Here is a 12,636-nt window from a genome sequence, read left to right on the forward strand (position 1 = left end):
TGAAGAGAAAAAAAAAAAAAAGGTCAGATATTACTTACTTTAGTTGGACTAAAGTTGGATTTGGAGAAGTTAGTTGGACTTGGAGAGGGCTGAAGTTCTTAATGACTTCTTTGCCTCGATCTTCACTGGCAAAAGTTCTGACCACATTACCGAGGACTTGGAAAGCAGACGCAGGGGCTGTGAGAATGAAGACCCTAGGCCCACTGTAGGAGAGGATCTAGTTCGAGACCATCTTAAGAACCTGGACGTACACAGTTCCATGGGACCTGATTAAATCCATCTGCGGGTCCTGAAGGAGCTGGAAAATGAAGTTGCTAAGCCACTGGACATCATATTTGAAAAATCATGGCAGTCAGGTGAAGTTCCCGACGACTGGAAAAAGGAAAATATAACCCCCATTTTCAAGAAGCAGAAAATGGATGACCCAGGGAACTACAGACCAGTCTGTCTCACCTCTGCGCCTGGCAAAATCTTGGGAGCAGATTCTCCTGGAAGGCATGATAAGGCACATGAAAAACAACAAGGTGGTTGGTGACAGCCAGCATGGCTTCACTAAGGGGAAATCCTGCCTGACCAATTTGGTGGCCTTCTATGATGGGGCTAAAGAGAACTGACGGACAGGGGTAGAGCAGTTGGCGTCATCTACCTGGACTTGTGCAAAGCGTTTGACACTGTCCCACATGACATCCTTGTCTCTAAATTGGAGAGACATCAATTTGATAGGTGGACGACTCGGTGGATAAAGAACTGGCTGGATGGCTGCCCGCAAAGAGTTGTGGTCTATGGCTCAATGTCCAAAGCTGGAGACCAGTAACGAGTGGTGTCCCTCAGGGGTCGGTGCTGGGACCGGTTCAATATCTTTGTTGGTGACATGGACAGTGGGATTGAGTGCGCCCTCACCAAGTTTCCCAATGACACCAAGCTGTGTGATTCAGGTGATACTCTGCAGGGAAAGGATGCCATCCAGTGGGACCTTGACACGCTAGTAAGGTGGGCTGATGCCAACCTTGTGAAGATTAACCATGCCAAGTGGAAGGTCCTACACCTGGGTTGGAGCAATCCCCGGCACAGCTACAGGTTGGGCAGAAAATAGATTCAGAGCAGCCCTGCGGAGAAGGACTTGGGGGTGTTGTTGATGAGAAACTTAACATGAGGTAGTTTCAGTGTGTGCTCGCAGCCCAAAAAGCCAACCGTATCCTGGGCTGCATCATTAAACAGGGGAAGTTGAGATTGGATATAAGGAGGAAGTTCTTTACTGTAAGGGTGGTGAGGCACTGGAATGGGTTGCCCAGGGAAGTTCTAAATGTTCCATCCCTGGCAACGTTCAAGGACAGGTTGGACAGAGCCTTAGGTGACATTGTTTAGTGTGAGGTGTCCCTGCTCCATGGCAGGGGGTTTGGAACTAGATGATCTTAAGGGCCTGCATCAGCATTGCCGATTTGGACCTAAGTACAGCATTTGACACTGCCTCCCACAGCATTCTCCTGGACAAATTGGCCACTCGTGAGCAGGAGGATTCTTTGCTGGTTTAGAAACTGGCTGGATAGCAGATCCCAAGGAGTGGTGGTAAATGGTATCACATCTAGTTGGAGATCAGTCACTGACTGGTGGTGTCCCTCAGGGGTCAGTGTTAGAGCCAGTGTTGTTTAATATCTTCACTGATGATGTGGATGAGGGGATTGAGTGCGCCCTCAATAAATTTGCAGATGACACCAAGTTGGGTGGGAGTGTTGATCTGCTGGAGGAGAGGAAGACAGATCCAGAGGGATCTGGACAGGCTGGATCAGTGGGCTGTGGCCAGTGGTATGAGGTTCAACAAGGCAAAGTGCCGGGTCCTGCATTTGTGCCACAACAACCCCATGCAACACTACAGGCTTTGGGAAGAGTGTCTGGAAAGCTGCTCATGGAAAAGGACCTGGGGGTGCTGACTGACCGAGCTGAACATGAGCCAGCTCGTGCCCAGACAGCCAAGAAGGCCAACAGCATCTTGGCCTGTATCAGAAATAGCGTAGCCAGCAGGGCCAGGGAAGTGATCATCCTCCTGTACTGGGCACTGGTGAGGCCACATCTCAAATCCTGTGTTCAGTTCTGGGCCACTCACTAAAAGAAAGACATTGAGGTGGTGGAGTGCATCCAGAAAAGGACACAAAGCTGGTGAAGGCTCTGGAGAATCAGTCTTATGAGGAACAGCTGAGGGAACTGGGATTGTTTAGTCTGGAGAAGAGAAGGCTCAGGGGGGACCTTATCACCCTCTACAACTACCTGAAAGGAGGGTGTAGTGAGGTGGGGGTCGGTCTCTTCTCTCAAGTGACATGCGATAGGACAAGAAGTAATGGCCTCAAGCTGCACCAGGGGAGGTTTAGACTGGATTTTGGGAAAAACTTCTTCACAGAGAGGGTAATCAGGTGTTGGAATAGGCTTCCCAGGGCAGTGGTGCAATCACCATCCCTGGAAGTGTTAGATGCTCTGTGCTATTCCATCAACTGATGTATTTACAATAAAGATGGGATGGCCTCTAAAGGAGATGTTATACTTCAGAAAGTAGCTGTGCATTTCATGGGAATTGTGTTGTGTAAGGGTCTATACTTTGTGCCGTGTAAGACAAACTAGCCTTTGTAACAGTAAAATAGAAAAACCTGTGAATTTCTGGGAACTCTGTGGTGGCTGGATATGAAACACATTATTGGAGTACACATTATGGCCTAGAGGGTTTTTTCTCTTGTGGTGATGATGGTAACGATGAAATGATCAGAAGAAGTTCAGCTTGAAAAATAAGAAATTACTGTATGTAATTATTTCAGAAAAATGTGGGTGCTATATATTTTGGCTTTTTGCTTCACTTTAGTGTGATCTTAGTAGTTTGAAGTCAGACATGAAGCAGCCATAAAAATGCACCGTAAAAAGAAGAGACACCTCATATTTTGGAGGCTTCTGCTTAAGAAAAGGTTGCCAATAAATGATCTAAAGGATGGGTTACATTTTCCATGTGCTTACTCGTACCTCTATGCTTCTCATCACTAGGTACTGAGAGAGAAAAGCTGCAGATGGTCTCTGCAACACTGCAAGTCATCTGTCTTCCTTATCTTTTTGGAAGAGAAACTCCCAGTCTTTTATTGCTGTTAATATTTTGAAAAGTTTGGAAGATAAAACTTAGTCCTTAAAACTGTCTTATAATTCCATCAAAATACTTATTGCTTTGTTTCAAATAGAGCGTAGGAAGTATGCAGCGATATGTGGTGATCCTTGGTCCATACTGTCAGCTGTGCATTTGTTCTGAAGAATTACAGGTTGAATGGGAATTTATTTCTCTGGAAAGATAACGCATCATCCGGCTATATGCATTCTGACTTTATATACATATGGGAAAGATAAAAACCATGTAAGGGTTACTGTGGTTTTCAATGAATACTGTTTTATTTTAGCATGAAAATGACTGCTTCTTTGAGAACAGCAAGGTCACTCCGTCCTTTGCTGTTGTTCCTTTTTGTCATGTTAACACTTTAATTGTATTGGAACTGGACTGTAAAATCACCAAAATAACTTTGCATCATCAGCCATCAGATATGAGCTTGTCAATACAGTTGACCTGGGTTAAATTGAACCAATGGCTTAAAGACAAAGGGATGCAAAATAATTCATGTTACAGATTTTCCTTTGTACTTTAGTATCCTCCATACTGGGCTTGTTTACTAGTGCTGGGTCTTGCTCTGCTTCATCAAGTGTAATGAAGAGCTACAAAAGACAATCTTGTGGAAGAAAATATTGGTTTGGTTTGCTTTCTTTTTCCTTACTGCTCCATTCTTTTGGCATTCTGCATTGCCTGTTCCAGATTCCTTAGTAAATGCCAAGGTGATGGAGATCTTGGTTAGTTTAAGCCTCTGATGTTTTCAAGGAACTCATTAATTTCTGATACTAAAAAGTTTTGAGTTCTGGACCTAAATATAGTCTCGTTACCCCAGATGAAGTCATCTATAAGCCTGTAAATCCACTAAATAAATGCTTTGTTGCCATTAAATACAGTGGATATTTTTGGTCTTCGGGCTTCATGAAACAAACTTTAAGACTGAAAAGAATCAGCTAGAGGGAGTTATCTTTTTTTAAGTTAACGTGCTTATCAGCAGAGCTTCCTGTCAGTTGAAGGAGCTGTGTCTTCTGTTCAAATGTATTCATGCTATTTCACCATCAGTGATGAATGACAGCGTAAGAGGATAATAGGCAGGTATTTTCTTAAATGTTTTGTTTTCTAGGAATCCTCTAACTCCATAACCATCCTTACACTTTGGGGCCCAAAACTGCCCTTTTAACCAATATTTTAGCTAGAGCATGTCACCAAGATCTTTCTTTGTTCCTATGCACAACTAATTTCTTTTGTGCCGCATTTGCTGGAATGGTTACTTGCTGGCTCTGAGTGTTACAGGATTGTCAGATGTGAACCTTCTATAAACAACCACTCTTTCAGTGACTCAAAACCTCATTTTTTAAAAGAAACGTCATCTTTTATTGCATTCCTGCACTAGAAATGGGAAGAAATGTGTCGTGGTTTAACCCAACCAAACAGCTTGTTCACTTACTCCCAGTGAGTGGTGCCAGGCTGGAAGCAATCGAGGCCCACGTTAGTCCGCCCCCCCCCTTCCCCAGGGGCTGCCGCCCCCTTTCCCCGCTCCCAGAGGGGTGGGGAGGAGAATCGAAGGAATGCAACTCCCACGGGCTGAGATAAGAACAGTCTAGCAACTAGTGTACAATACGAATCACCACCGCTACCACCAACGACAACAATGATAAGAGAAAATAGCAAAGGAAAGGAGTACAATACCACGCGCCGAACCACCAGTCCGACCCGGCCGACCCCCTCTCCTTCCGGGTACCTCCCAGTTCCCCCCTGGGCATGACGTGCTGTGGTATGGAATACCTCTTTGGTCAGTTTGGGTCAGGTGTCCTGTCTCTGCTTCCTCCCGGCCTCCCCTCCTCCCTGGCAGAGCATGAGACTCACAAAGTCCTTGGCCAAACCAAAACATCACCTCTATCAGCTTTGTTCCCAGCCCGAAAGTCAAAACACAGCCCTGCACCAGCTACCAAGAAGGAGAAAAAATGACTGCTGCTGCTAAACCCAGGACATTATCCACCCCTTATTCCATACCATTCACGTCATGCTCAGATCCTACATTTTCAATATACCATCACTCCGATCTCAGTGCACTTCTATCTTAGTGCAAAGACTAGTCCCTATAAAGCTGCTGAGTCCATCTGGTCCATGATGTCAGGCTCCATCTCTTGTAACAGTCTTTCAGAACAGGAGAGGCCGTGTGCAGTATTGGGTCGTTGCCTGCTGATGCTGATCATTCCCTTACTTCAGGACTCGTCTGGTTCTGTCAAAGTTTGCTCTCTGTTGGGATGATGGTTGAAGGGAAGTCAGGGCTAGTCGCTGGTGGCCTGAAGACATCTGGTTGATGGGCTATTAAAGTATTACACAGCAGGCAACAACATACAATTAAGTTCATTGGCTGTTTTCCCCTAAAATTAAATCCCCTTGAGGTACACATCGGACTTCCCCATTGTCCCGCATTACCCACCAAGTATATCCAGGTCCCTGAGAAAAAGCAATCCCACAAGTGGGTTTGCCTTTACTTGAAGCAGGAATAACCCAGACTGTCTTCCCCAGCAAATTCTTCATATGCACCACAGGAACTTTGTCCCCCTCTACAATATGTAAAAGTTCCGATTGGGCTGGGCCAGCTCTGTTGGGAGATCCTCTGGTGTTGACCAACCAGGTGGCCTTTGGTAAGTGTGTATCCCAATGCTTGAAAGTTCCCCCACCCATTGCCCTCAGTGTAGTTTTTAACAGCCCATTGTACCTTTCGATTTTCCCAGAGGCTGGTGCATGGTAGGGGATGTGATATACCCACTCAATGCCATGCTCTTTGGCCCAAGTGTCTATAAGGTTATTCCGGAAATGAGTCCCGTTGTCTGACTCAATCCTCTCTGGGGTGCCGTGTCGCCACAAAATGTGTTTCTCAAGGCCCAGGATAGTGTTCCGGGCAGTGGCGTGGGGCACAGTGTACGTTTCCAGCCATCCGGTGGTTGCTTCCACCATGGTAAGCACATGGCGCTTACCTTGGCGGGTTGGTGGCAGTGTGATATAGTCAATCTGCCAGGCCTCCCCATATTTATACTTCAGCCATCGTCCTCCATACCAAAGAGGTTTTAACCATTTGGCTTGTGTAATGGCAGCACATGTTTCACACTCATGAATAACCTGGGCAATAGTGTCCATTGTTAAGTCTACCCCTCGATCACGGGCCCATCTATATGTTGCATCTCTGCCCTGATGGCCTGAAGTGTCACGGGCCCACCGGGCCAAAAATAATTCACTTTTATGTTGCCAATCTAAGTCCATCTGAGCCACTTCAATCTTAGCAGCTTTATCCACTTGTTGGTTGTTCTGGTGTTACTCAGTGGCCCAACTCTTGGGTACATGGGCATCTACATGACGTACCTTCACCACCAGGTTTTGCACCCGGGCAGCAATATCTTTCCACAGTGCAGCAGCCCAGATAGGTTTACCTCTGCGTTGCCAGTTGCTCTGCTTCCATTGCTGCAACCACCCCCACAGGGCATTTGCCACCATCCATGAGTCAGTATAGAGATAAAGTACTGGCCACTTTTCTCGTTCAGCAATGTCTAGGGCCAGCTGGATGGCTTTCACCTCTGCAAACTGACTCGATTCACCCTCTCCTTCAGCAGTTTCTGCAACTTGTCGTCGAGGTTTCCATACAGCTGCCTTCCATCTCCGATGTTTTCCCACAATACAGCAGGACCCATCAGTAAATAAGGCATATTGCTTTTCACTTTCTGACAGCTGATTATATGGTGGGGCCTCTTCAGCACGCATCACCTCCTCCTCTGGTGACATTCCAAAATCTTTGCCCTCTGGCCAGTCCATGATGACTTCTAGAATGCCTGGACGACTGGGATTTCCTATTCGAGCTCATTCTGCAATTAGTGTAGCCCATTTACTCCATGTAGCATCAGTTTCATGATGTGTAGAGGAGACCCTGCCTTTGAACATCCAGCCCAGCATGGGCAACCGGGGTGCCAGGAGGAGTTGTGCTTCGGTGCCAATCACTTCCGAAGCAGCTCGAACCCCTTCATAGGCTGCCAGTATCTCTTTCTCAGTTGGGGTATAGCTTGCCTCAGATCCTTTGTATCCCCGACTCCAAAAAACAAGGGGTCGACCTCGAGTCTCTCCTGGAGCTTTCTGCCAGAGGCTCCAGGTAGGGCCATTCTCCCCAGCTGTGGTATACAATACATTTTTTACATCTGGCCCAGTCCGAACTGGTCCAAGGGCCACTGCATGAACTGTCTCTTGTTTAATTTGCTCAAAGGCTTGCTGTTGCTCAGGTCCCCATTTAAAATCATTCTTCTTACGGGTCACGTAATAGAGAGGGCTTACAATCAAACTGTAATTTGGGATGTGCAGTCTCCAGAACCCCACTGCACCCAAGAAAGCTTGTGTTTCTTTCTTATTAGTTGGTGGAGACATTGCTGTTATCTTGTTGATTACGTCTGTGGGGATCTGTCTACGTCCATCTTGCCATTTTATTCCCAGAAATTGAATCTCCTGTGCAGGTCCCTTGACCTTACTTCGATTTATGGCAAAACCGGCTTTCAGCAGGATTTGGATTATTTTCCTCCCTTTCTCAAAGACTTCTTCTGCTGTATCGCCCCACACTATAATGTCATCAATGTATTGCAGGTGTTCTGGCGCTTGCCCCTGTTCCAGTGCAGTCTGAATCAGTCCATGGCAAATGGTAGGGCTATGTTTCCAGCCCTGGGGCAGTCGGTTCCAAGTGAACTGGACACCCCTCCAAGTAAAAGCAAACTGTGGCCTGCACTCTGTTGACAAAGGAATTGAGAAAAACGCATTGGCAATATCAGTCGTGGCATACCACTTGGCTGCTTTTGACTCCAGTTCACACTGAAGTTCTAGCATGTCTGGTACGGCAGCACTCAATGGTGGTGTGACTTCATTCAGGCCACGATAGTCTATTGTTAGTCTCCACTCTCCGTTAGACTTTCGCACTGGCCACATGGGGCTATTAAAGGGCGAGCGGGTCCTGCTGATCACTCCCTGACTCTCCAGTCTACGGATCAGCTGATGGATAGGAATCGGGGAGTCTCGGTTGGGGCGATATTGCCGCCGGTGCACTGTTGTGGTCGCAATTGGCACTTGTTGTTCTTCGACTTTCAGCAGCCCCACAACAGAAGGATCCTCTGAGAGGTCAGGCAAGGTGGACAGCTGCTCAATTTCTTCAGTCTCTAAAGCAGCAATACCAAAAGCCCATCGGTACCCTTTTGGGTCTTTGAAGTACCCTCTCTTGAGGTAGTCTATGCCGAGGATGCATGGAGCCTCTGGGCCAGTCACAATACGGTGCTTTTGCCATTCTCTCCCAGTCAGGCTGATTTCAGCCTCCAGTACAGTCAACTCTTGGGATCCTCCTGTCACTCCAGAAATATAGATGGGTTCCACCCCTTGACAGCTCGATGACATCAGGGTACACTGTGCACCGGTATCTACTAGAGCCTTATACTTCTGCGGGACTGATGTGCCAGGCCATCTGATCCACACAGTCCAGTAAATCCGATTGTCCCCTACCTCCACCTGGCTGGAGGCAGGGCCCCTCTAATAGTCATCACAGGATTGGACACTTAAGTCATGTTGAAAGGGATTATTCTTAGTTATCACAGGAGCTTGAGTAAAATCAGCTCTTCCACTCCACCTGGGAAACCGCTCACCAGAGACTGAAGCCATAGCTCTCATGGGACGATCAGTCTTGGCCTTTGCTCCTCTTTTCAATTCACTCACCCGTTCCTCCAAAACTGAAGTAGGTTTTCCATCCCACTTTGTCATGTCTTCTCCGTGATCACGCAGGTAAAACCATAGGGTAGACCGTGGCGTATACCTCTTGTATCTCCTTTCTCGAACAGTGGGACGCCTTTTGTTAATAGCTGAAATGTGTGTTGGTACACGCAAGGAGTTGGATAAGTCAGATATATCGTCCCTCAATTGTTTGAGATCCTGGGACAGTTTTTCCACAGCTGAGATGATGGAAGGGGTGAGATTGTCTTCGAACTCGTGGAGTTTATGAACCATTTCATCCACTGTTAGTGGTACTATGTCATTCCAGGTTACTGTTGCCAATGAATGGGCGTATGATGATGGTGCATTCCGTGTAAGTTTTCGCCACATGGGTCGTGTACATTCGACTTCATCTGGATCTATGGGTATATTCCCATTATTCAGCTTGATGTGATAGATCATCTCCACGATGGCTGATTCTCTCAGAGACTGGATGCCTTTGTCTATAGTAGTCCACTTGGCCGAACGACTCATAACATCGTCCTTGTATGGAAACCTTTCTTTGACAGCTGCCAAGAGCCTCCTCCAAAGACTGAGGGACTTTTTCTCTCTTGCAATTGCTTTGTCAATTCCCCCTTCTCTAGCAAGTGATCCCAACTGCTTGGCTTCTGTACCTTCTAGTTCGTGACCATCGGCCCCATTGTCCCAGCATTGGAGCAACCAGGTGATGATGTGCTCCCCTGGTTGACGGGTAAAATCTTTTCGCATATTCCGTAGCTTGGTTGATGTCCGAAGTCGAGAAGTCACCTCTCCTTCTTCTTCTTCATCATGTGATGATGACTCCTGATCATGTTCTGGATCGAGTAGTGAATGCATTGTTTCTTCATCTCGCTTTAACCTTCCTGCCTCCTTTTTGCTTTTTCTCTTGTGGACAGGGGCAACCGATATTGGTACGAATTGGTCCTCTGGTTTAGTTGCAGTGGTTATCACTGTGGTTTGAGTAGCGACTGTACTTGTTGCTGGGGGTGATGTGGCTGCTGTACTTGGAGCTGGGATAGCTGCGCCAAAGTTTGAGTAGCGACTGTACTTGTTGCTGGGGGTGGTGTAGCTGCTGTACTTGGAGCTGGAGTAACTGTACTGGCTGTTGCTTTGCCCTCAGATCCAGCGACATTTTTTTCCTTTTGAAGGTGCTGGAAAGCATTGAACATGGCCCTGTAAGCATAGGCCAAGCCCCAGCACATTGCCATGATTTGTCCGTCTCTGGTATGGCCAGACTGACCACACACCTCATTTAAGTGTTTTACTAATTCTTCTGGATTTTGCAGTTGTTCGGTGGTGAAATTCCAAAGTACTGGAGGGGCCCACTGACCTAGGTACTTGCCCATACTGTCCCACACACCCTGCCACTCATGGCTGTCCAGCCTCAGAGAAAATCTCTTGGTCCTCCTACTTCATCGTTTAACCCCAGACAAGACCCAAACCTGACTCTGCTTAACTTTTGAAAACAGATGAAATAGTTGTGGCCAAAATACACTCTGTATACGTGCCAACATGGTGATCCCCATCACAATCAGCAAACAAGTCTCAATAGCATTAAAAGGCCATTCAGAACTCTCAAATGATGCTGTAAATGCTCTGGGGGGAGGACTGGGAGGGTAAAAGAATGCCTCCTTCACAGGTTGACCACCTGAGAAGGAGAAAGAATATGTGTAATTACTAAGCACTTCTATTATATACCTCCCAAAGTATAAAGGTGGTGACCATACTGAGAACATAAACCAGATAAGTTTCATGATCAATAATTCTATTGCATTACAAGTCATCATCATAAAGTACACTGAGACAAGAACTTTAGCCCAAGCCCCACACTTGAAAAACACTAATACAGCAAATACCAGATCTAAGTAAGTTACAACATTCTGAAGCTGTGAGATCAAGAGGAACAACTTTGAGAGCCAATAAATCAGCATTGTGATGAGTGACTATTAATCCGGTCAGATCTGTTGTTATCTCAACCCCTTCGTGCCCCACGTTGGGCACCAAAAAGAACTGTCGTGGTTTAACCCAACCAAACAGCTTGTTCACTTACTCCCAGTGAGTGGTGCCAGGCTGGAAGCAATCGAGGCCCACATTAGTCCGCCCCCCCCCCCTTCCCCAGGGGTTGCCGCCCCTTTTCCCCGCTTCCAGAGGGGTGGGGAGGAGAATCGAAGGAATGCAACTCCCACGGGCTGAGGTAAGAACAGTCTAGCAACTAATGTACAATACGAATCACCACCGCTACCACCAACGACAACAATGATAAGAGAAAATAGCAAAGGAAAGGAGTACAGTACCACGCGCCGAACCACCAGTCCGACCCGGCCGACCCCCTCTCCCTCCGGGTACCTCCCAGTTCCCCCCTGGGCATGACGTGCTGTGGTATGGAATACCTCTTTGGTCAGTTTGGGTCAGGTGTCCTGTCTCTGCTTCCTCCCGGCTTCCCCTCCTCCCTGGCAGAGCATGAGACTCACAAAGTCCTTGGCCAAACCAAAACATCATTTTTATCAGCTTTGTTCCCAGCCCGAAAGTCAAAACACAGCACTGCACCAGCTACCAAGAAGGAGAAAAAATGACTGCTGCTGCTAAACCCAGGACATTATGATAGGAAAAAAGACACCAAAATCCCAGTGTGTCTTATTTTTGAGCTTTTTATAGGTAGGCAAATATATGCGCTTGCCCGGATTAATAAAATATCTTGCAACAGTAGCAAGAATGTGTTTTAGAAGGCTCAGTCTGGCAAGGACCAGCCTGAGGAATGGGCTTTTTTGTTAAACAAGTGTCAGCTATCCCAAAACAGTTACCTCTTTTTGAAGGTTGGGGTCTAGAGAAATGTTTTAAGTTATGGGTTTAAGTTAAGGCTTCTAGAAGAATAAATTTTTAGTGATGAGTAAAATCAGCAGAGGATGTGACATGAATTGAACCATGGTTGGAAACTTTGCTTGAATAACTTTGGGAGAAACTGAAGGGAAACCTATTACATTTTAACTTTTTAATTTTATCTCCTGCCCTGGCAGTTGAACATTAAATGGGAACTATTAGTTATAGACTAAAATGGTCTTTAAATGGAAAGGAAGGGAGCAGAGAAAGTAGTTGGTTTTCATTATTAATACTAATTTTATTATTATGTTTTATATGGCAAGCATTTTATTGAAGAAGGGATGAAAAGTAGAAATCCAGGACCTTCAGACTCAGTAGCTTGCATGTCCCAAATCATCAAGACTTTGACAAGAGAATGACAGAGGAAGAAAAAGGGGGAAAGGAGAGGAAAAAGAAACAAAGGAAAAGGCAAAGATTCAGGTCTATGGGATGCCAGTCCCCGGGTTTGTGCTGGTGCTGCGGTTCTCAGGAAGCCTGGGATTGTGTTAATGCTGCTGCAAGGAGGGACAGAGAACATGTGTGGGAACAATATCCTCTGAGTGGATAGGAGGGAGCTGTCAGTCCCTTAGCTCATATCAGATCTGTCAGCTCCTGTATCTCTCATAGAAAGCTTATAGAGCTTTAAAGAAAAATTAATGTTTGATCAGAGACTGGTTCTGTATTCACGAACAATGCCAAGAGTTCACACTTCATTTTAAACATCCAAACAAAATACTTTTCCTTCTGGCATTTTTAGGACTATGTAAACCCAAAACTAATAAAAATGCATTTATATTTCTGTCTGGAGGTGTTAGGGAACATTTTCTTATTCTAAAAGGTGGCAAAAGAGTGAGAGAATTATTCATATTTCCTTTTTAATTTAG

The 12,636-nt window shown here is 46.1% G+C and overlaps 1 protein-coding gene across 1 annotated transcript in view; it reads right to left on the reverse strand.

The window, feature by feature from the left end:
- LOC133220857 (uncharacterized) overlaps positions 1-10,033 on the reverse strand; it is a 34,789-nt gene extending 24,756 nt beyond the window's left edge. Inside the window, exon 1 of the mRNA XM_061369261.1 lies at positions 9,945-10,033. The gene's annotated coding sequence lies outside the window, so the exon portion shown is untranslated. The remainder of the gene's footprint in view (positions 1-9,944) is intronic.
- Between the last annotated feature and the right edge of the window lie 2,603 nt (positions 10,034-12,636).

Source organism: Neopsephotus bourkii, unplaced genomic scaffold (genome assembly GCF_033783945.1).
Source record: "Neopsephotus bourkii isolate Nb327-2 ecotype Australia unplaced genomic scaffold, CSIRO-AGI_Nbou_v1 NB_1488, whole genome shotgun sequence".
Classification (NCBI taxonomy): Eukaryota; Metazoa; Chordata; class Aves; order Psittaciformes; family Psittacidae; genus Neopsephotus; species Neopsephotus bourkii.